Source organism: Pan troglodytes, chromosome 2 (assembly GCF_028858775.2).
Source record: "Pan troglodytes isolate AG18354 chromosome 2, NHGRI_mPanTro3-v2.0_pri, whole genome shotgun sequence".
Lineage (NCBI taxonomy): Eukaryota > Metazoa > Chordata > Mammalia > Primates > Hominidae > Pan > Pan troglodytes.
In genome coordinates, this window is record NC_086015.1 from 69,046,768 (window position 1) to 69,071,942 (window position 25,175).

Here is a 25,175-nt window from a genome sequence, read left to right on the forward strand (position 1 = left end):
TCAACGACAAATTGGTTTAAGTTTTCACATCCTTTTGTATAATCACCTTTGAGATTGAGCTCATGGTCTCTTCTGAATTTCAGATCAAGCTGGGGCAACTGATAAATTGGCAGCCCCTACAGGGGCTCATTTTAAGCTACTTTCCTCCCACCCCAGTAGTTGAAGATTAAAGTGGCAGTTGTCTTGTAATATGACTATTAAAAAATTAATCTCCTTATTCAAGGGGAGGTATGCAGGCAAGTGAATTATCCCAATTCTTCAGTATTTTTCTCTTACACCTCAGCATGACTGAAGAAGAGAAATACATTACCAAAACAACAAGATGCCAAAAACACTCCCCCGAAACATTATTTTCATAGCTGTAAACGCAGTTGAAATTTCAGAAATATCTTCTCACTATATTGACCAAGCACAAAAGGTAACAAATTATTTAACATTAACCAATCAATCTCAGCAAAATTCTGCTATGTTTCATCACTATTCCAGCATTAAAGATGAAAACATATTTGCCTTTAGAAAGTGGTTCCTATGGAAATGACCATAAATAAAGATAAGTGTGAATATTTAACGAGAAGTGGGAAAAATATATTTTTTTTAAGCTGGCTACTTTGAATTGGTTGACTTGAGAAGAGTGCAGTTTCTCTTCTTTAGCAGAAAATTCTCCCTTGTTTAGAAAAACACATCAATGAGTTTCCTTGTATTGTATATATTTTTTATTTTCTATATAATCTGATGTTTTGACATGTTAAAAAAAACCTTTCTAGCTGGGGAGGGACTGCCCCTCCCAGGAATAGCCAGCTCTTAGAGTTAGGGAGAGCTCAGCCAGGCATGCCTTTGATATGCAAACTAACCAGTCTGCAGCCCAGACCTGGGCTTCTCTATTTGGCCCAGACACCCCAGGAGACTGTATTCCTCTGCCCTAAACATCCCAAAGCCAGATCCCAGGCAACTAGGGACCACCTCTATAATTTAGAACCCACCACAAATTACTCAAACCAGCTAGTCCTAAATTGTTCACTTTGCCCTGCCTTGCCTTTCCCATGGAAATCCCCATGGACCATGGCCCCAGTCCACCCCCTGTTTTGTGTTTCTGTTTCCTGCCTCCTGACCACCATGCTATCTTGCCTGTGTCCCTGTGTGGTATGCCCCATCTTTAGGACCTGTTAGTATAACACACTTTGCTTTCCTGAGCCGCTCCTTGTCTCCTCTTGTGGTTGCACCTTACTGAACATCACATAAAAGAATTGAAAATACCCCTCAACCCTCCCGACCAGATAAGAGAGATCTAGAAAAAGAAAAATAAAGCTCATCTACATAATAAATAATTAAAATTTCCCCAGTGGCGCTGGGCAAGGGAAGCCTCCATATCCATTTCCCCACCCTGCTCTGCCCTGTGTTTCATCTGACCACAGGAGACTGCATTCAACAGACTCCTGAGCCCACTGGCTTCCAGCAGGGTTCTGCCAACATGCGATAACTGCCAACGACTGGAAAGTGAGGTGGGGGTGTTCATTCCCCAGGTTCTCCATCTGCTGCTTCACAGGCTAGCAGCACTTGGCATTTGTGGAAGCAAGGCATCCTTCTCCTGCAGGGTCCCTCTCCCCCTCAGGATTGCCATGACATCTTCTCTGCTCTCCTCCTTCAGACCTAAGAGTGGTAATAGCTCCCTGCTGTTGCCAGCCACAGGGTGCTTCAACATAAAGTCAGTTCTGCTATAAAGCGATACGGGCATTCTTGAAAATCATCATACTATATAAAACTATGCAATAAAAACCACAGGACTTAGGGCAAAATGGGGCCAGAGGCAAATACACAAAAACAACATCTGTGACATGTTTTAAGAAGATAGGAACCTAATAAAAATGGTACAGTGTTATACTTGTTGAATAAGAAAGACATAAATACTAGAAATATGGCACTCAGCCTTAAGAAAGACCTTGCATTTGCTTATGGAGTGGGCATGGGGAGAGGTGCACCTTGTGAGCTATTGTGAAGTAGTGAGAATGGGTTATCTGGAGTCCCAGGGAAAGTTGTCACATAGGATGTGTGTGGGTGTGGCTCACAAAAATGTGATGGACTGAGGGTGGATGGTGGTGGATGCTTGAAGTGCTTGCATTTTGTGTATCCCTACACTGCTTGGCTCACCTGGTTGTAGTTTTCTGTGTTCACTTAATGTTTCTTATGGATGAAATCACACATAAGCAAATACCAAATTATGCTCAAATTTTCCCTGAATACATCAATGACTTTGGAACAAATCTGTATTTTCAAAACAAGTGTTAAGAAAGAAATGGTTGTACATAATTTGTTCCCCTATACTCGGCCTATGACCTTTACTAAATTCTCCTCAGTTTTCAAACTCGAGTGTATTCTGCTTCCTCTCAAAACACCTAGAGAGAGAATTAGGGGAGCCAGGGGAAACTCAGGAGCTCCACTGGGAGCTGTAGCAACGTAATGGGAATTCAGAACCTAAGACTCTAACAGCCTCTGTGAGAAATTCCTGTCGGGAGCATGAGCCAAGAGAACTATGACATGGGCAATGTCCCACCAAGCCATGGGGGTGATGTTGCCACCCTGTGGGTCTGGAAGGCAGAGCATGAAGGTAAAGAAGATTATTCTCAAGTCTTTAAAATATCATAGGGCTTGGCTGGCTAGGTTTTAGATTTGCTTGGTACTAACACCCCTTCCTTCTTTCCTATTTATCCCTTATGGAATGAGAATGTCTATCCTATCCTTGTCCCACCAGTGGATTTTGGAAGCACATAACTTGTTTGATTTCACAGGTTCACAGGTGGAGAATGATTTTGCCTCAGGATGAATTATACCTCAAGTCTCACTTATGTCTGATTTAGATATTTAGGTGAGACTTTGAATTTTAGAGTTGATGCTCGAATGAGTTACAACTTTTGGGGCTGTTGGGATGGAATGAATGTATTTTGCATGTAGAAGAGCATGAATTTGGGGTGGGGGGTTAAGGATGGAATGCAATGGAATGAATGTTTGTGTCCCACACAAAAAAACATATGTTGAAATCCTAACCCACAAAATGATGGCATTTGCAGGTAAGGCTTTGGAAATTGATTAGATCATGAGGGTAGAGTCTCCATGAATGGGAGTAGTGCCCTTATCAGAGAGGCCCCTGAGAACTCCCTTTCATCTTCCCCCACTGAGGATACAACCAGAAGTCGTCAGTCTGCAACCTGGAACAGGACCCTCATCAGAACCCAACCATGCTGGCAACCTGCTCTAGGATTTCCAGCCTCTGAAACAGTAAGAAATAAATTTTTGTTGTTTATAAGCCACCATACATCAGTGGTCTCTGTTATAGCAGCCCAAACTAAGACAAAGCAATTGCCAAGGAACTTTGAAAGATGGTGATGTCTCTTTATAAAATTCTAGTTGCTTCATGTTCTACACGATCTTCCAATCTCCACCACAGCCTGCCCCACCTCCCAGCCTGGGTACCTGCAACAGTTGTGGCTTTGTGAAGATTTGGGTAAGGAAAGGGGAGGAGAATGGCATATGAGAGACAAAGACAGGCAGAAAAGACAGGGACCACTGTTGCCAACAAAAAATAATTGAGACACAAACCTCCTTCCCCGGAACCAATCAAGGAAAGGGACCTTGGAAGGAAACCAGGCAGTTCACACTGTGTTAGTATGTGACTAGGAGCCATATTCCTGTTGCTAGAGAATTGCTCTACATGCAGAAAAAGTGAATATGATTTTACTTCCACATTTTTCACCAAGAAAAGCTTCCCAGCTATATTTTTCATTCCAAAAGCACTTGTTCTGCAAGTAACAAAATTTTAGGGTGAAAATATTCTCTTATTTTTTTCTTCAACAAGCCATTTTCTTTTTCACCTAAGCCAGAACATAAATATAACCTAGTCTTTGCTCAAAAATATTACATTAGCCATAGAGACACACCCATGTAAAGGAATTATTAATCCTCAAAAAAACTGTAGCAGAATTTGATGAAAGCTGAAACGTATTTTTACAGATGGTTGTGCTATGATGTATTTGATTTGAAAAATATTAAACAAAGCAATACTCCATTTCTGTTTTATTCCCTGAAAGCAATTACTACATGAAAAGGTGGACAGGCAGGACACAGTTAACAAACAAAGACTAAAGAGTTGTCATCGGGTTCAAAATGGTCTGGAAAATAAATGAGGGCCACTCGCCAATAATATGACTATAAAATATAGCAATGAAAAATCTATATTGCGAACATACACATACTTACATCCCACATCACAGCTTGATGGAGCAGGAGATAAATGATCCAACATTGATTGTTTTTACAGGAATATGACAACCCCCCCAAAGAAGAGAAACGGAACATCTCTCCCTTCACATAAAAAGCAAATTACAGATGAAAAAAATTCACTACTCTCAAAGCAAGACTCAATTAAAAAAACATGTCTGGCTTTGACAGGGCAAATTCCAGGCGTAGTATATTTTCATAGAAGTTGGTCCTAAAGGAAAGATTTGAGTGCAACAAAAACCTATGGAACTTTTCACAGCTTGTCATAATTTCTCTGTAATATTAAGCAAGGATTTCTGCCTCTTTAGCTCATATTTTTCTTAACTGATCCTGTAAGGTGGTGTTATGTTTGTGATAGTGTATGTCCTTCCTGAAATTCACATTGTATAATAGCTGCATTGCAGACATTGAATAATAACTAATACTGCCTTACAGCAATACTGTAATGGGTAGTGCTTTACTGAGGAGTGTGTGTGTGTGTGTGTGTAAATGCATGTGGTTAAATGGCAGGATGAAACTACAGGAAGGAAGAGCAGAGGCAGCTCATCCTGTCCCATGAAATGCTGCAAGGACATCACAAATGGTATTATTTAATTAGAAGGCAATCCTAACTCTGGGACATCCACTTCTATCTTCAGAAACATTAAACAGGAACTATATTGTCTTTGTGTTGTGCAAAGGTTCAAGCCAACACAAAGAACCTCTGAAAGTCACATGATTTTTGAGCCAAAACTTCTGCACACATTCCCCTCTGCCTTGTCACCTTTCATCCGCTTTGTCCAGAGCATCCTTAGGGTTTCTAGACACCCAGTTCTGGATCTTGTTATAATGCTCAGAATGGCTGTCAGCAGACAAGAAAAGAGCTCCAGTAGTCAGGTTTGAGCTATGTGAATAAATACACCCATTTGGGTGTTATCGAGCTTTTTCAATTGTCTTATCATTTCATTCTTCAGTTGACACTGTGACCCTTGGGAAGTCAAAGAAGGCATTTCTCTGGTTCTTTACCCTCGACCTCAGGGCACTACAGCCTTTATTCTCTGTCCCTTATTGCCCTTTGGAGATAATTGCCTATGCTTTGGTGCCTATATTACATATGTTTCAACCTGTTCTCCAAACGTTAACTGTTTGGGATTAAAATAGTTTCTAAGAACTATTTTCAGCCTTTCCTTGAGCTTCTGCCAAATCTATGGCTCTCCACAGAAAGGAAAATGCTGAGCATCAAAAACAAAATGAGGATTAGTCAGAAAGAGATAATAAATAGCACATTACTACATGTGGCAAAAGCTAAAAAAAAAAAAAAAAACAAAAACTTGTTTGTATTTTAATGGTTTAACCATGACAACAGTTTGAGGTCTTAGTAAAGGTAATAGGAATATAGGTTTCTCATTTCTATCAAGAAGTGAGAAAAGATTGGAAAGGCTTTACCATGGAAGTCATATCAGATCATTGATATTGTTTATGCAACCAGATTAAAAGATTCCACTGAAACATTTCCACAATGCATTATTTGCAATGTAAATAGTAATAGCAGCAATAAATGACAGAACAAATTGTGATTTGGGTAATTACAAAATAGGAGTTGGATTGAGGTCTGCAGGACTCTAGTTCTCTCAATATTATGCTAACAAAGGGGCAGGGCAAACTCTACTAAGACCTTTGTCAGAGTTGCTGCAGGTTTGGGTGGAGAGTGTCCTGGCTACCACTTGGGAAAGAGAGAACCATGGTGCTAAAATCATAACAAACATCGCTACCACAACTTATTTAATCTTATAAACAGAAAAAAAAAGCCAACCCTATGAGGTTAAGACAGTATTATCATCCCCATGTTGCAGATGAGAAAATCAACATCCAAAGAGAGGTGGGGTTTACCAAAGGTTATAGAGTTGATAGATGGAGCAAAGATATAAACCCAAGCAGTAGAGCTCATATGAATCCCTACTTAACCCCACAGTATTGTGCCTGCATAATGGGCTAGGAAAGTTACAGTGTGTATTTGCCATGTCTCACTGAGGATTAGGCATTTAGCCAATCACTCATGTATTTATTTGTTTATACACTCAACAAGTATACATGGAGCACCTACTATGTGCCAGGCATTAATGCTAGAGCCTGGGGTTTAATGATGAACAAGTAGGTGAGCCCTCTTCTTTTGAATTTACGATCTGGCTGGGGAGATTGGTGGAAAAAAAACAGGTTACCTGCAGAGCTATGGAGGGAAATACTCTCAAGTAGTTCTGGAAGGTTAATGTGCCTCAGAATTGCCTAGAGCGTTGATGAAAACATAGATTGTGCCCTCCCACTCCACCCCACCCCCCACCCCCACCACTGCTACCTGTAGTTTCTGACTTAGTAGGTCTGTGTTTGGACTTAAGAATTTGCATTTCTAACCAGTTCCCAGATGACGCTGATACTGCTGGGCTGGAGACTATACTTTGAGCATTGTTGCTCTAAGGTGTATTTGGTTGAGGGAGAAAGACTTCATCATGCTGTATTTTACATCTCTTGGAGATAATCCTCTGCTTAAGAAAAATAATTACTAACTTATATAGATACAATATGAGGCCTGCCAGAAAGTGTCTCTCATCCTGCCTTAAAATATCAACATACTCTCTAGGATGGGTAACATTCAGCCACCCACAGCCATTCACATGTGGGATCTGATGGAATGGGGCAGAGGACAGGTAAGTTGTTGTTGTTGTTTTAATAGCCTTTACTTTTTAGAGCAGATTTAGGTTCACAGAAATATTGAGCACAAATACAGAGCTCCTGTATACCTCCTATCCCACCTCACTCCAACAGTTCTCACTGTCAACATCCCCCACCGGACTGGTACATTTGTTGCAACTGATGAACCTCCACTGATACATCATTATCACCCAAAGTCCATAGTATATGTTAGTGTTCACTCATGTTGTACATTCTATGGGTTTGGACAAATGTATAACAACATGTATCCACCATGATAGTATCATACAGAATAGTTTCACTCCCCTAAAATCCTCTGTGTTCTGTCGATTCATCCCTCCCTTCCCCCAACCCATGGTTTTGCCTTTTCCAGAATGTCATATAGTTGGAATTCTATAGTGTGTATCGTTTTCAGATTGGCTTCTTTCATTTAGCAGTTTGCATTTAAGATTCCTTCATGGTTTTTTGTGACTCGATTGCTCATTTCTCTTTGTTGCTGAATAATATTCTGTTCCCTGGATGTACCATTGTTTATTTATCAAGTTACTTACTGAAGGACATCTTAGTTGTTTCCAAGTTTTGGCATTCATGAATAAAGCTGCCATAAACATTTATGAGCAGGTTTTTGAGTGGATATAGATATGTACTTTTTAACCATTTGGCAAAAACGTTCCTATAACTTGTATTTTTGTGTATTTCACAATGAAACATCTTTATATTTGAATTTTTTTGTTTTATTAACTAAACTTTTTTGGTTTTTTAAGTTGGTAAAATGATATATAATTATCATGTACACCATGATGTTTTGAAGTATACATACATTGTGAAATGACCAGTTCTAGCTAATTAACACATTTTATTGGCTCTCATAGTTATTTTTGTGGTGAGAACACAACATTCACCCTCTTAGCAATCTTCAAGAATACAATATATTGTTATTAACTGTAGTCACCATGTTGTACAATAGATCTCTTGAACTGATTTCCATGTAACTGAATTGAGACATTTTTAAATGAGCTAATATATGCAAAGCATAGTACGTGGCACATATCAAAGCTTAATAATGCTACCAGACAGGTAAGTTTTGACAACATAGACTTGAAAGGAAAAGCAAAACGTGAAGCCAGGGTGTGCTATCTTGAGTATATTATTGAGGAGTCAGAGGTAATATACAAAATATTGACACTCTAAGGGATGGAGGTGCTAATGGCAAGATGAGAACCACTACAGAGGAATTTTTTACTCATCAATTCAAGAAGCACATCTCATTCATACAGACAATAACAGCCTACCATTTAATTGACATGATGATTAAAGTTGCCTCCAGTTTCCTGGGTCTGGTTTCAATACATGTTTAAAAAAAAAAAAAGCCTGAATATATTTCTTGTCTATGAAAGGGCATTTTTCCAGATTCATGACCTTTTTGTCTACTAGAGACATACATGGCAAGAGTGAAAGGAAGTACTGTGAAAGAGACAATTTCTTTGAAATCCATATGTGGATAGAAAGTGCAGCATTATCTGTGAGAACAATGATACATGTACATAGGTACACATACATGTGATTTTTTTTTCCCAAAGGTTTGAGTTGTCAGGCTAAATGCTACAGAACAAGAGGGCTTGTGGAGCTAGGTTATAAAACTGTGAGACGCAGAAAGGAGTAGTACACAGGTTGGCATTTGGATAGCTTTCCTCCAAGATCAAGTAGAATGAATTTCTGACATCAAGAGGCCACTTTGCTCTGCTCTGGAAATAGCCTTACACTAACACCAAGTAACAGCATAACAAGTTGCATAATATCCAGCCTTAAAGACAAATGCAAGTGATTTGGAAAGTCATTTAGGAGTTGGTTATCTATAATATCAGCTATCTAAATGGCCTATTCCTTAACCTCGCCCAAATCATTAAAAGTTAGCTGGTTTTCTAAGCTAATGGCCCACAAGTGTGATTTGTCCAAACTGCATCTCTTGCTGCTAGTTGTTGTGCCTTTAAATGTTGAACTCGAATGAGTCAAATGGAGCACTCAGTCTCCTGTGTGCAACCTTGCCCACTGGCCTCTGATATCTTTTGTCTGGACTGGGTGAAACCTTTAAGTCACTGACCAATCCCTTGGAAAGACTTGAGTTTTTGACCCTTGCTATATAGTTTACCAACTTTCTCTTCAACAACAGCATTATTTTCCTATTAATCTGCCTCTTATTTTTTCCTCATCTCGCTAGTGAAAGGCCAGGTTTTTCCATAAGAATTTAATTGTTCCTGGGTGGATGATATAATAGTATGTGAAACTTAGGGAGGAAATGGTTCTCGATGAAAGTACAGAATTACTTTCTGGCATGGTTCACAGTACGGTCCATATTATTGACCTATTTGGGAAGGGCTTGAAAATTTTGAGCTCAATAAATAAAACAGGTCAAATCTGTGAAGTAACTTGATTTTTAGCAACAGAAGCATATTACCACCAGACACAAATTAGCTCAGAGAATACATTAAATTTTAGGAGTTACAGAAGGGGCTTTTTTTTGTTTTTTGACAAAAGAAGACTGGGAGAATGTGAAATACCCGAGGCATGTTCATTTTTATTCTGTAATGAATAGGAAATCTACTGCAGTAAAAGCAGAATTAATGATTCAAAAACAGCCGGAGATATTGAAACAGAAATTAAACCTACTTACCTAACTCTTAAAACTGGCAAAAGGGCAAGGCAGGCTGAAAGCCAGCACCTGAAGGGAGGTGGAATGTGGATGTTAAAAATCTGTGACCAGTCATTTGCAGGACATTCACATACAGCTACGGTAAAGCCCACAAATAGCAAATCTCACTAATTAGGAATAATGGGGTGATGGCCACTTGAAATCACTGGAAAACCTGAAGTGTGGACACTTTTTAAGGACACGTAGTGGTGCTGCTTTCAAGACAGAGACTAACAACAAATGACTTTAAAAGGACTGCAAGGTCCCACTGGAGCTGCTAAGAGATAAAAATCATTTGCACTTAGCACATTCTTTATAGGCCAGGGGCTGGTGCTTGGGTTGTACCAATCACTTTAAAACAGTTTGATTTTAAAAAGCTATGCATACCTCCTGCTACCTTATCTATGCTGTTCATTTGACCATTTTTTCCAAAAATAGTAGAAAAGTTTACTTTAGTCCAAGTGCTTTCCTGAGTGACAAATTCACGTTGATAGTATATGTCATATTGAAATGGTCCCATTGATCTTAGAAATTCTTACTGTTACAGTTGGGGAAAGGCTGAAAATTGGAACATATGTATGTATGTATGTATGCACATGTGGGTGTGTATGCACATGTGTAAAATGCCCATATTTGCCATCTTCTATGTTGCTCTAAGTTGTTTTTTTTTTTAATCGAATTCTAGGAGGCAAGTATGCAAACTTGAGCCTCAAACAATTGATTTTGTGGTTTTTCTTTTTCAGGGTATTGGGAAGATATAGGAATCATGACCAGGGCTTTTCTTCACTAGTAAATTTTGCTGGCGGATTTTAAGCAAATAGAAAATTCATCTGGCAGCTCTGTTTTACCATCACATATATATCTTCAAACTTATTCTGGATAGAAAAACAGCATTTATGTCCAAACCCATTTCAACATCCGCTCTTAACCAAAAGAGGTCTTTATAGAATTTCCAAGGCTAAAGCACTTATTTCCACACTTAGTGACTTTCATGAGACAGGAGCCTATGAAAGAACACACTAATTCCAGGATATTTGTGAACATCTATGCATTTGGGGGCCAAGGTACAAATGGCTTGTATATTTGCTAGATGAAACTGCCTGAGATTCCCTCAGGAGGAAGGAAAAGAACTTATATCAAGTGCATTCTCAGTGTCAGTCCCTGAATAAGCTTTAGGTTTGAAATATTAAATGGTGTCGCTATTTAAAAGTAGGCCATGCCCCCTCCTACTTAATTTCTCTACTTAGCATTTATCATTTTCCACTATAAAATTTACTTATTTTGTCTATTTTCTGTCTCCTTCCACCAGAATATAAGCTTCATGTGGGTAAGGATTTTGCCTGTTTCTTATTGCTCAGTCTCCACTGCAAAGAATTCTGTCTGGAAGATAATAAGTACTCGACAAATAAATCATTGTGGAGTGAGTGAGTGAATGACTGAGTATAAACAACAATGGATACCATCTCATTATCTTGTGTTCTAATGGACCCAACAGGAAGACCTGGCTGGAACCTAGCTCTGCCACTTATGAACTAGAAGGCCTTAGATGAGGGACAGTCGCTCTGAGCATCAGTTTTCCTCATGCCTGAAAAGCAGATAATGATAGTTCCTTCTCCATGAGGTTGTAACAACAAAAAAGGAGCATGCCAGGACACTGTTTGGCATGTTTCTCGGCATGTTGTAGGTGCTTCAAAAATGTTGGCTATTATTACTGCTTTTGTCTTTATTTCAAAACCATTAACGAATGCAGAATAATACTCCCATGAATACAACAGAATTCTGCACCTACATATTTCATCACTCATCTTTCTAAGAGCTCTGACACAGGATAAGGAAGAAACTGATGTGTGAAGAAGCTGCCTCACTCTTGCTGAGTTTTGCAAAACCATTTCTTGGGCTTGGGGAACGGAAAGGGCCTCCTAGACCTGACCTCACAAAGGACCGTGTGCAGCGGCTGGCCTGCCTGTCTCCGAGTTGCATGCTTAAGAAATCAGTAGGGCATTTGGGTCTCAGGCTGTCCATGCTATTACCTTCCTGAATACCTAAATACATTCGAAAAGCAATCGTTTTCCTTATAGCTTTGGAAAGGAGAATGTGAAGAGAGGCTTGGTGGAGGCAAGCTCATATTTCAAGGCACGTCAAGGACCAAGATGGATGATGTGCAGATAACAGTGGAAACGGATGTAAAACACAACGATCAGGCCCACACAGATGCCCACACTGCCCGCCCCCCCGCGCCACCCCACTTCAGGATCAAGATGAAATGGAGCCATAACATTCAAAAACAGAGACACTGGCTTTCAGAATAAAGGACGGCTTGACAGTGCCTGATATTCAGGTCATGATTGCCTGCACTGGGATTTTGAATGCATAGATGCTTCCAGATATGTCTGTTTTTCTACCTCTTGTTCTGTGATTCCTAGTCTGCTTGCCTTATTAGAATTATCAGTAAAGAATACTTTTTAAAGGCACTTATTCTACGGATAAGTGCTTGTTTCATCTTTGCAATAGGCCGTCGAAATAGGAAATATTTATTTGGGTGCCCATTTCACAGATGAGGTCTTGTCATAAAACCAGTAAGTAGTGCAGTCAGATCTGCCCCCAGGCCTGTCTGAATCAAGCTTAAATGCTGCTCAGTATCATAACACCGCAAACCAAATTAGTTCTACTGTGATGCTCTCACAGCTTCTTTACTTTTTCTTCATAACATTGAACTTAATTTTTAAAAATATATGTACATGATTACTTGCCTAATTCTTGACTCAGCAATAAACAACTTTTTTAATATCACTATATTTGTAAAGCAGAGCCCAAACATAATTCATAAGAGAGACTCAGAAAATAACTGTCAAATGTGTGAATACAAAGTGGACATAAGTTAACATTTCACATTAAGATTGAAATTTAGTTAGTTTTTTAAATGAATAAAGAACATTCAAAACTCTTGTATTCAGTGATCTTTCCTCTTCTAAGGATAAAATCAATGTGTAAAAGTTTCTAATAATCTTTAGTATAATTATTCCACAATCATATGGAAATTCATACACCTGTGCAATTTACCTATTTATTATTTTACTCTTCCATTAAACAACTGCCAGTATGTATCTACCCTCTACATTTTTTTCCTCCTTTTGATTCTAGTTCTTAGTAGGTGCTCAACAAATATTTATGGGACAAACTAATTAAAAATACGGCTGATCCGCAGTTGCTGATATTTTAATAAAAGTAAAAATGCTCACACCTTTATAACCATACATAAATATTTTCTGAGTGATGTGAACTTAGAGATATTCAGAGTAAGTTACTTGTGACTTTACAACATTCAAGATACAACAGAATGATGAAAATGTGATTCAAGGGAGAAACTCAGTGGTCATGAACCAAGGCTAAAGAGAAAAAGCCTTGCTGTTTTAGTTTGTTTTTTCCAAACAAAGTTGGGAGGTAAACCACAGCTTCTGACCATGTATTTAAACATTTAGAAAACTCACGAAATTGCTTACATGTAAACAGCAAGAGATTAATACTGTGTTTTTGAAACTGGCTTGAATGAGGCCTGTGAGATTTCACCACAGAAAATGAGAAAATGATTGTTCCCAGAAATAAACAAAAACAATGTAAGAATTTATATTTCTTCTTTATCTTTCTCTTAGCCAAAAGCAAAGCGCAACAGACAATGCAAACAAAAAGCAAATGAACAAAAGAAACTTGAAAGGAAAGAAGTGGTGATAAAGTCTAAGGATGGGGAAATGTGCTATGAAGCAAGAAGCGAAGGATTCCAGTGAAACGTAAGGGAAATGCTAAATGAAAGATGGGTATACAGCGTGAGACAGAATCAAGAAATGGTAAGAGGTTGGATAGAGAAGAATCAAGCTGCCGGGTGGTGAGTCCAAACACTGCTAAAATCCAATTCTAATTATACACGAGCCTCTTCTCTGCATTTGTTTAATTTCATTCTTCTCTGCAAATACAGAAACAGCTGTTTCCCTTTTGACACAATTATCTAAGTCCAGAAGCTTTTGAAATGTCCCTTTGAAAGGTTTGCAGACCTTACAAGAAGCCTAAACATATTAAGTAACAGATCTTTTGGATTTTAGATAAGGAAAGCATTTTACTCAAGGCCTTGAAACTACCGGCCAGAGGACCTAGGGTGGTGGAAGGAACCATGGTGTGTCTCAAAGTCAGGATGAATGGCAATACTTATTTGACCTTAAAAGTCAACAACTTGACCATTAGCTTGACTATGTTATGAGTGAAAAATTGACCTAGAGTATTCATCCATTGGCTGACCAGCAGCTAATCAGATTGTCTTTATTGAACTTAGTTTGAACTAAGATATTGATAATCTATAGTCAATTGTTGATGGGCACCAGAATATAGTCAAGTAGATTTAGGATTAGCGGTTCCATTGGACCATGTCAGTCAAGAGACACAAATAGAAAACTGAGTACTTCCCTCAAGAGAGAGAAAATACTAAAAGAAAAAAGGGAAAGACTACAAAAGAGACAAAAATGAATGAATGCGTGGCCCCACAGAGATGGAAGTGAGAGGTGAAGCCAGCTGGGCTTCTGGGTCGGGTGGGGACTTGGAGAACTTTTCTGTCTCGCTAAAGGATTGTAAATGCACAAATCAGCGCTCTGGGTCTAGCTAAAGGTTTGTAAATGCACCAATCAGCACTCTGTAAAAACAGACCAATCAGCATTCTGTAAAATGGACCAATCAGCACTTGTAAAATGCACCAATTGGCAGGATGTGGGTGGGGCCAAATAAGGCACTAAAAGCTGGCCACTTGAGCCAGCAGCGGCAACCCGCTCAGGTCACCTTCCACACTGTGGAAGCCTTGTTCTTTGGCTCTTCACAATAAATCTTGCTGCTGCTCACTCTTTGGGTCTGCACTACATTTATGAGTTGTCACACTCACTGTGGAGGTCTGAGGCTTCACTCCTGAAGTCAGCGAGACCACGAACCCACCAGGAGGAACAAACAACTCCAGACGCACCACCTTTAAGAGCTGTAACACTCACTGCGAAGGTCTGCGGCTTCACTCCTGATGTCAAGCGAGACCACGAACCTACCGGAAGGAAGAAACTCTGGACACATCTGAACGTCTGAAGGAACAAACTCTAGACACACCATCTTTAAGAACTGTAACACTCACCGTAAGTGTCCGCAGCTTCATTCTTGAAGTGAGACCAAGCACCCACAGGAAGGAACCAATTCCGGACACAGAAGTATTTTCCATTCCTATCAACTTTTCATTTCCATCTTCATGAAGACTCAGTATCCAAACTCAGTATCCAATAAACAAACAATGGCTAATATTTCTGAACACATAACCATACAGCATTGTGCATACATTGTTTCATTTCATCCTCAAACAACCCTATAAGAAAGAACTATTACTATTCCCATTTTACAGCTGAGAAAACTGAGACCTGGAGAGCTTAAGTAGTGTGCTCACACAAGTCCCATGGTTAGTAACTGGTAGCGACAGGATTCAAACTCAATTCTGTCTTATTCCAAAGTTCATGTTCTTCTTAAACCAGGTGTTTCTTGTAACCTGAAATTACCTTCCTCTTTATTCGAGCAAGCTTGAGAATTCTTTTAATAAACATCAGCCATCCCTGATGAAGACAGAAATGAAAAAGTTCAAGATGTTAGCAAGGAAGGGATCCTCGCTAAGCACTGAAGTTGTGACATAGAGGCAAATTCTGTGACTTAAAACTCCATTTCCTTTGGGTATAAGGATTCAACTTTAAATGTTTTTTCCCCCACTTTACTTTCCTCGTTTCTGGTTTTTACATTAGGCAAGTTACTGATATAAAATTCTTGCTGAACTTAGAGTCCTGTCATTTTCCCCAGTGTTCTGACATTTTTTTAAAAATGTAATTTAATGGAAATTTTTAAACTCGATAAGAAAAAGACAGAGGAAAGAGTATACTTTGAGTAATGAAGCAAACGAAGCTGAGGAAGTTGGATGCTTATGTTTACTACCAAGTAAATGTCAGAGGACATTTACATTTGCCAAATTCTTTGCGTGTATATCTTTAAAGCTGTCCAGATGCATTAGATGAACACAGCATGATAATGGTCATACCCTGCTCTGTGCTTCACTTCTACACATTAAATTTCCTGAATATAAATGAAGGCCACAATGTTCATTTACATGCAATACTAGGTCTGTTTTTTGAACAAGCTGTCTAAAGAAATATTCTGTCACACGATAGATTTTCACATCTTTGGCTATTTTGGTTTTATGTTGGAAAGAAGTGAAGAGATATGTGAGGGAATTTTTCAGAATATTGAATTTGGGCCTGGGCTAGGCATTGGCTAGCTGTGTGACCTTGAGCTAGGCATTCACCTGATGACATGGAAACCATACTATTTATGTCACAGGGTAAATAAGGTCATAATAAGATCATAACTGAAACAGAGATGGAGAAGATTATCAGGAGTCTTTAAATGTTTACAGAATTTATTGAATGATTACTACGAATTGTTTTAAGGAAGAGCCACTCTAAATTCCATTTTAGTTGAAGGAACACATTTGGGTACTTACTGTGTGTGCCACTGTGTGTCTGGCACATGCTTTCTCATGAAATGATCTCCCCAGTTCTGTAATAGGACTTTCAGTTTAGATCTTTTGAGTTGAAATGGCAGAAGGTGCTGGACCATCAAGATCTAAAGCTGATCTCAAGAAAAGATGCTCCCTGCCTCCAAATCTTTAGCCTCAGGCCACTGGGTGCATGTGGAATGGGCCAGCAAAGGGACGGGGTCAATAGGCTGCTGTTGCCTTGCAACCGAGTCCCCAGGGAGACACAACAGGGTGCTGACCAGAAGCAAAGAACTCACTATTTTACCCCTTTAACAGGTAAAAATTACAGGTAATTAACAGGGTAAAAATTAACAGGGTAATTAACAGGGTAAAAAAAATTAACAGGGTAAAAATTACAGGCTCATTGTTTTAATCTCACATTCTTTTGTTTGTAACATCAGAGGCAAGTCTTTCATAACCTATTCATAGACACATACACATTTATGTGAAACAAATATTTTGCAAAAGAATAATTTTTTAAAAAGTGATACTTTCAACAGAAAAAATGTAGATATTCAATGTTCTCCTTCCTCCTAGAGGGTGAACAGCCTCTTTCTAGCGAAGGGCACCCAGCTGGAGAACACTTGTCATAATTTGCAATCATCAGCATGTCATGAAAAGAAACATAGTCACAAAGCCAAGCCAGGCTGTTTCAAAACCACAGTAGAGAATTTTTTGGAATCAGGGGCATATGAGTGCATGGAACTGAGAAACAAATGCCAGATCCAAAGTGGATGCTGAGATCATTCCCAAGCAAAGACCACCATGTGAGTAGGGGGAATCAAGACATAGTGTCAGAGTGGGCAGAGAAGCCCAAAGATGAGTGAAGGGTATCATGGTGGGAAGAGGGGTAGCTACAGCGTCTGCAGGAGCTAAGGCAGTTCTGCTGGCATTTGTAGCCATCTAGCCTTGAAAGGTGGCAACACAGAGGAGTGGAAGCAGCTCAGGGCATCATAAGGCCCTGGGGGCCTGAAGGAATGGTGATAAATGGAGGTATGAGGCCCAGTGAGAGATGAGGATAAAGAGTAACCAAGGATGAGGAAGACCATAACATTTATGGTCCAGACAAGGCCAGGACGATTTGGAAAGTGAAAGGGGGTGCTGTTAATAACTATACCAGGCATATACTGGACTGTCTCTGGCAACTTGGGACGTATGGACTCTCTATTAAAAGCAAATAATGCTTTGGCTTAATGTTGGCCTTGATCAAGCCACTGAGGGAAAGAGTTAGGGCTCTGGAGTTATTTGCCCTGGTTCAAACACAAACACTGCTGCTTATTGAGTGTGTGATCTTGGGTGGATAATTTAACTTCTTTGTGCTGAGTTTTCCTGCATATTCCCATTGTACAGGGAAAACCCTGAGGCCCTAGAGAGGTTTAATAAGTTACCCTAGGTCATGGAGTTAGGAATCAAACATAATGCAGTCTGAAACCAAACTCATGCTCTGAAGCTCTACCACAGTAACTGTACATACAGTCAGTGGAAGCCTTTGTGTTCTCAGATTATTCACTATGAACAGCACTGAATAGATCTCAGCAGGTTTCTATTTTCCTCCTTGACCAGTATTTTTGGAACCACAATATATATCTGTCCCCAACTTTATAGTGCCCTCAAGCAATAACAGCTCCCCAAGAAATGTCTAGTTTAATGTCATTTTGGAAAGTTTTACTTAAAATCTGCTGTTTCTTCTACCAGTAATTCCTCCTGCCTTAAAGAATGTTCCCTCTCTGGCCACAGAAGAAGTTATCTGTTTGATTTTAATCACTCTCCTTAGAATCCCAGCTTAAGGGGATACAGGTAAAAACAAGAAAAGGAATCAGCTGAGAAGACAAAGCTCTTGGCTCCAAATTAAAAACAATCCTGAATACTCCATATCTGAAAAAAGTGCAAATGATTCCTGGGGGGGACTTGGAAAAGAGCTTGGCTCTTACAGTAATCTATCAACTGTCAGCCTCTTAACACTAGAGGTTTAAAGACACACACTGTTCTTGTTACAGAGGACGTGTTCCTGTGGGTACATCCACAGCAATTTATGACTACTTCAAAATCAGTTGTAAGCTTCATCTATGTTTGAAATCCAGCATTTATGTGTGCTTTAGGAGACACTGAAAATGCTCTTAAATGAGATATGTAAAAGCCAGTGAAAAGTTAAAAGCAGCTTATAAATGCAAGGTATTGTTATTATTGGAAGAACATTAGTTATGCAATGCCTGTCAGTCTCTTCTACGGTATTCTCCTGGATAAATGCATTATTCCTTTAAAACTATTCCAGTAAGTCTGACTTTAGATAATATGCAGGCAGACATTATTTTCATATCCCTTGTTTTCATTCTCTGAGTGTTGACATATTTCAAATCGGTGAGTGAATCCATAAGGTACTCAAAGAGGCAGTGTGGTCTTCCCACCCCAGAACACCATCACTAATTACCTGTAATGCAGCTGACCAAGACGAGAAATGCAGAATGTAATTCTTTCTTATTACCTGTACAACCATTTTAGCTCAGGTCCCACTAATTTGGACATTTCAATTATTCAACTGAGCCTGTGCTGAATTTTTTCTTTTTCTTTGTTTTTGTGCTGAATTTTTTTCTTTCTGTTCTCTTTGATAAAACTACTTGTGAAGCAAATGGAAGTATAAATATAATGAGTTTGGAGGAGAAAGTTAAAAATATTTTAAAAGTTTTGTATACATCTTTATGTAAAAGAACAAGAAATGTGATGAATAAATATAGCTACTCATGTATTACCTAAATTTTATACCTCTTTAAAAGAATCTTTAGTGGTTGCCCTAGGATTACATCTTTAATTAACCAATCTACTTTCAAGTAATGTTATACTGTTTCCCATGGCATGCAAGTTGGCATTTGAATCACATTCCTTATTTAATAGATGGAAATTAAAATATACTTTAAGCTATAATTCTCTATATTTTAGTGTATTTCACAAATTCAGACTGACCAGTCAATTTTCTTCTCTTTACTCTTAGTTTACTCTTATATTCTGGGGTACTGGCAATGTTCTATATCTTGATTTGGGTGATAGTTATGTGGGTAGATACATGTGTAAAAACTTATCATGTACTTAATTGTATATGTATTATACTTAGATTTTTTTTTCAATATGATGCACAAGTTAAGCCTTCCTCATTGTTCACCCAGGAGATATTTCTGTAATGGCATTGAGTATGTTACAGAAAATATGGGTAGGGCATATTTTGAAGGCTGTCTGGATGCCTTATGTTAGCATTCAGAGCTCAAGAAGCTGGAATCTCTACAGATCAGTTATCATCACTCTAATCCTAGAATGCCTTTTCATCCCAATCTGAAAATGCCTTTTCAGATACTATCTGTTGCCTGGAAAAGCCAGAGTCACATCAAGGAAGATGTTTCTCAACCAGTAAAACAGCCCACAGGCAACTGGTGGTGAAGGTGGATTTTTTTGTATGTATGCCAGTGAGGTATGAAGAATGGCATCATTAATGACGGCAAGCTCCAGCAAATTAAGAATTGTTCATATTCATTTATTCATCAAGAATTCATGAATGATTATTTATGCAATCATTTATTGCATGTCCATATGTACAAACCCTGTGCAAGAATATGCAGTTATTGTTTTTAGGCGCTCTTTGTATTGGAGGACATAATGGCAATTACAGTGCAGCTGCACAGTACTATAGCAGGAACTGCAGCGTGCCATCGCGGGGCAGAGTTGGGCTCTCGACTAGCTGAAGAAAAGCAAGGAGCAATGGGTATGGAAGTCTTCTTGGAGGATATGAAGCATAACCATTGGAAATAGCCTATCAATCTAGTGCCAGAATTCTCAATTCCCATGCACTTCCCTCTTCTAACTATATTCCTTCCTTAATGGATGCACCTTGGAAATGTACACCATTATTTTTTTCGGTTGCTAAAGTAAAAAATCTAGGAGGTCTTGCAAAGGAGCACAAAGAATTGTTTAGAATTGGTAAAAAATTTGATATTTCTGTATTACAGTGGTGTGGTTTCATAGGTATATATATCTTTCTATACTCATCTTGGTGTATGTTTTAAATGGATAAAACTTCATCAATAAGGTTGATGAGAAGTCTAGGCATTATCCTTGACTGATCTTTTTCCATCATCCTCAAGTCATTTATAAATGCAACCCCTTCAACGTCTAAAAATCATCCTAATCCATCCACTGCTCTCCATTGCCACTGCCATCGCTATTGTACAAGCCCCAACCACACGTGGCTAGGATGACTATGGTAGCCTCCTGACTGGTCTTCCCTCCATTCTTGCTCTCTATAGTCCATTCTCCACATCTGTTTATAATGCAAATGTGGTGTGTTATACCCTTGCTTAAAACTCAAAAGGCTTCCAATTGCACTTATAGTGAAACTGAAATTCCTTACCAGGGCCTTCAAGGTGCTACCTTAAAACTTTTAAACTTTTTGGCCTCAGGACTCTCTCACACTTTTAGAAATTAATGAGGAAAGCAAAGAGCTTGGTTATATCTATTGATATTTACCAGATTAAAAACTAAAGCTGGAATATTTTTATATCTCTTTTAAATACATTTTCAGTGGTTGCTCTTCCAGGGTCTTACATATACGTATGTGTGTGTACATATGTATATATACGTGTGTGTGTGTATATATATATGTATGTATACACACATATATGTCTTTAATCAGTTTACCTTCAAATATTATACAGTTTCACATGGCAGGCAAGAAACTTTAGAACAATATTCTTTTGGTTCCTCTCTACCCTCTTTTTACTATTGTTTTACACATTTTACTCATACATATGCTATAAATATACCATACATTACTATATACTTTAGACAGAAAGTTATCTTTTAGAGCAATTTAAAATGAAGAAAAAATAATTTTATACTTACCTTCTTTAATGCCATTTCCAGTGCTCTTCATTTCTTCATGTAGGTCCAAGTTTCTTCAATCTGGTATTACATTCTGTCTGAAGGACTTCCTTTAACATTTTTTCCGCAGAACAGGTCTGCTGGTCATGAGTTCACCAAGTTTTTGCCTGAAAAAGTATTTTTGAAAGATATTTTTGCTGGATATAGAATTCTGGATGGACAGTTTGGTTTTTAAATTTTTTTTATTAATACATAATAGATGTACATATTTCCAGGGTACATGTAATAATTTTGTATAATTTGTTTCTTTCATCACTTTACAGATGTCACTTTTGTCTTCTAGCTTGCAGAGATTTAAGGGGAAGTGGCTCATAATTTTTATCTTTGCTTCTCTTTATGCAATGTTTTTATTTTTCATGGCCTTCAAGATTTTCTCCTTATCTTTGGTTTTCAGAAGTTTGAATATGATGTGTCTAGGGTTTTTAACATCTGTATTGTTCTCTAAGCTTCTTAGAGCTGTAGTTTGTCATCCATCATTAATTTTAGAAAATTCTCTGCCATATATTTCAAATATTGCTTCTTTCATGTTTTTTTTTTCTTTGTAGGATTTCAATCATATGGTATATTAGACCATTTGACCACTTGATATTGTTCCACAACTCTAGGATACTCAGTTCCTTTTTTTAATTTGTGTCTCAAATTGGGTAATTTCTATTGGCCTATTTTCAGTCGCACTGATTCTTTCCTCAGCTGTATTGAGTTTACTGATAAATTTGTCAAAGGCATTTAATCTGTTTTTCACTTCTAGCATTTTGATTGTTTCTTATAATTGTCATCTCTCTGCTAAAGTTCATCATCTGACATTGCATGTTCTTCATTTTTCTACCAGATCCATTAGCTTGATAATTATATTTATCATTTAAATATAATTTAAATTATTTGTCTGATATTTCCAACTGAAGGACCTGGGTGGGGCTTCACGCCTTTCCTAGGGATGTTGCTGTTCCCCTCCTCCATGCCTTGCACCACAACGGAGGTTTCCTCTGGACTCTTACCTGCCTCTCATCTTTCTCATGAATATCCAGTCAAGTCCACAAAAAAGAGCCTGAGAGTGAGTGTCAAGCCCCCTTGTGTCTGCAGCTCCCAAGGATTCTATACTCTCATATTAGCCACCTTCTATTTTAGCTCATTCATTAAAATTTTTAGCTGAAACTTCTTATCAGCTTGTATGGCTAGTAGTCCATCTCTCTTTATATGTACTTGTCTTTGCTTAAATTTCAGATGAGTTGATTTCCCTGAGACCTCAGCAATCTGAGAGATTTAGGAATGATTGTATGTAGCATCTGGAAAACTCTACTGTATGTTCATCAGAGAACCAATGTGAAAAAGGAAAATAATATTTAGTATTATTATGAAAATTATTTTAGCTTTGTGCACTCTCCAAAATATTTTGGTGACTTCCAACAGAGTCTTTGAGACCCACTGTCCTCCATGATTCAAGCTCCGCTCACCTTTCTAACATTACCACCAAACACTATCCCCCCTTCCATACTATATTCAGCCACACTGGTCCTGTAGTTCTGCCTGCACACCAAGTTCTCTAATGACCTAAGTTTTTGGCCTCATTTCTCCCACAAGGAGTGCTGTTCCATAGGTCTTCAAATGACTAGCTCCTTGTTATTCTCCAGCTTTCAGCATGGATGTACCTCCTCAAACAGGTCTTCCATGATCACCTTGGTCTAAAGAACCTATACACATACACCTACTCTAAGATGTTTTCTATCACATCACACTCTTTATATGAAATGGTATTTATACTCTCAGCCATGCTTTCATGTCTCTTGTGGCCATGCCTATCCTTGGTATGAGTCTGACTCGGCCTAGATAGAAAACCAATTCAGTTCAAAGAGCTTTTGAAACTCGATATGAACTATACTTGGCCAGTGAAACAACCCCACAGGAGTCTTCTTTTTAAGTGATTTTAAAAAAACACAATTAGCTTGTTAATGATTGATACAATTTAATCATTCTTTTATCAAAATTATTTTCAATATATTTGCTTCTTTTCTGTCTTCCTCCAACTTTTCTGTCTCCTGCAATATCTATAGTACCCAGAATAGCTTCTGTTGTATAGTAGCTCCTCAAAATGTGAATAAAATGGCTTAGACTATTTTAATGACTAAATTGTACCAATCATTATCAAGCTAATTGTGACTTTTACATCACTTAAATTAAAAAAAAAAAAGTCTCCCATGGGGTTGTTTTACTGACCAAGAATAGTTAGTATTTAGATTCAAATGCTCTTTGAACTGAATTGGTTTTTAATCTATGCCCAGCTGAACTCATATCAGAGACAGGCTCAGCCACAAGAGACATGGAAGAATAGCCAAGAGTCTAAAATATGATTTCAACACATGATAAAGCAAGGCTGTTTCAACAGCATGGGAGGTGTACTTCTTTGAACAGCGAGCCCTGGCTTTCCATATCACAGTACCTGGCAAAGCTTTGTTTTCTTTTCAGTAATCTTTAGCTTATCTTCCTTAGGCAATGTGAAAAACTAAAAAGGAAACTTCAAGCCAGGAAGCTGTCAGAAATCCTCTGGTTTTCATGTCTGCTCTACTTGGTTCCCCAAAGTAATATTTCCACAAATAAAGATGTCAGGAGTTAATGTAGACTCCAGAACTAGGCAAGAACCCATAATCAGGTGGTGCCTGATCAGTCTCATGATGCGCTTTCTTCCCTGTGGAAGGCTATAGAACATGAAAAAAGGAGAACCATGGTTCTTTTTTAATTTGGGATTTGGAGCAAGAAATTAAGTGCTGGTAGTTTGGAGTTTTTCACAAATCAAATGGATGTTTTAGAAAAGGCTCTTACTCAACACTCAACTCCCCTAATATAATTGATGACTTTTTTCCTCAGCTGTCTGATTTTAAACGTACGTTACCATCTGGATGAATCTTTTCTCTAAAGCCTTATTAAGGGCACGTATCGGGGATGGGGAATAAAACAAGGGCAGTGATCTATACAAGTCATCAATGATCTGAAAAGTCTTTAATTCAGTCCTAGAAAAAGGGCTTAATATGGTGGAGAATGAAGAATATAGGGCCAAAATCTAAGTCATATTCGTGTGTGTGTGTGTGTGTGTGTGTGTGTGTGTGTATGTGTGTATTCATTAATCCAGTATACATTTGATGTGGTTTGGCTCTGTGTCCCCACCCAAATCTCATCTCGAATTGTAATCCCCAGGTGTCAGGGAAGGGAACTGATGGGAGGAGATTGGATGGTGAGGGCAGTTCCCCCATGCTGTTCTCATGATAGTGAGGGAGTTCTCACGAGAGCTGATGGTTTTTTTTGAGAGGTAGTCTCCCTCTGTCACCCAGGCTGGAGTGCAGTGGCACCATCTCGGCTCACTGCAAGCTCTGCCTCCCGGGTTCACGCCATTCTCCTGCCTCAGCCTCCCGCGTAGCTGGGACTACAGGCGCCCGCCACCATGCCCGGCTAATTTTTTGTATTTTTTAGTAGAGACGGGGTTTCACTGTGTTAGCCAGGACAGTCTCAATCTCCTGACCTCGTGATCCGCCCACCTCAGCCTCCCAAAGTGCTGAGATTACAGGCGTGAGCCACCGCGCCCGGCGAGCTGATGGTTTTTAAAGTGGCAGTTTCCCCTGTGCTCTCTCTCTCCTGCCACCTTGTGAAGAAGGTGCCTGCTTCTCCTTTGCCTTCCAAGATGATTGTAAGTTTCCTGAGGCTTCCCCAGCCATGCATAACTGTGAGTCAATTAAACCTCTTTTGTTTATAAATTACCCAGTCTCAGGTAGTATCTTTATAGCAGTGTGAACATGAACTAACATTAACATTATTGAACTCCTACCATGTGACAGGTACTATACTAGGTAAACAATGGTAAGGAAGATAGACACAGTTTCTTCTTAATAGACTTCAGAGTCTAAGAAGAAAATGAGGATACAATTAGATATGCAAATAACTATATTAAATAGAATATGCTATGAGAAAAATAACTAATCGAATATTTAAGACGAAGACTCAGAGGAGAGATTTTTGATGAAAATGTGGGAG

The 25,175-nt window shown here is 38.7% G+C and overlaps 1 long non-coding RNA gene across 1 annotated transcript in view; it reads left to right on the forward strand.

The window, feature by feature from the left end:
* The window catches only part of LOC134809569 (uncharacterized), a 213,944-nt gene that overhangs the window by 98,188 nt on the left and 90,581 nt on the right, over positions 1-25,175 (forward strand). Inside the window, exon 3 of the long non-coding RNA XR_010155634.1 lies at positions 13,294-17,002. This is a non-coding gene — a long non-coding RNA (uncharacterized LOC134809569). The remainder of the gene's footprint in view (positions 1-13,293; positions 17,003-25,175) is intronic.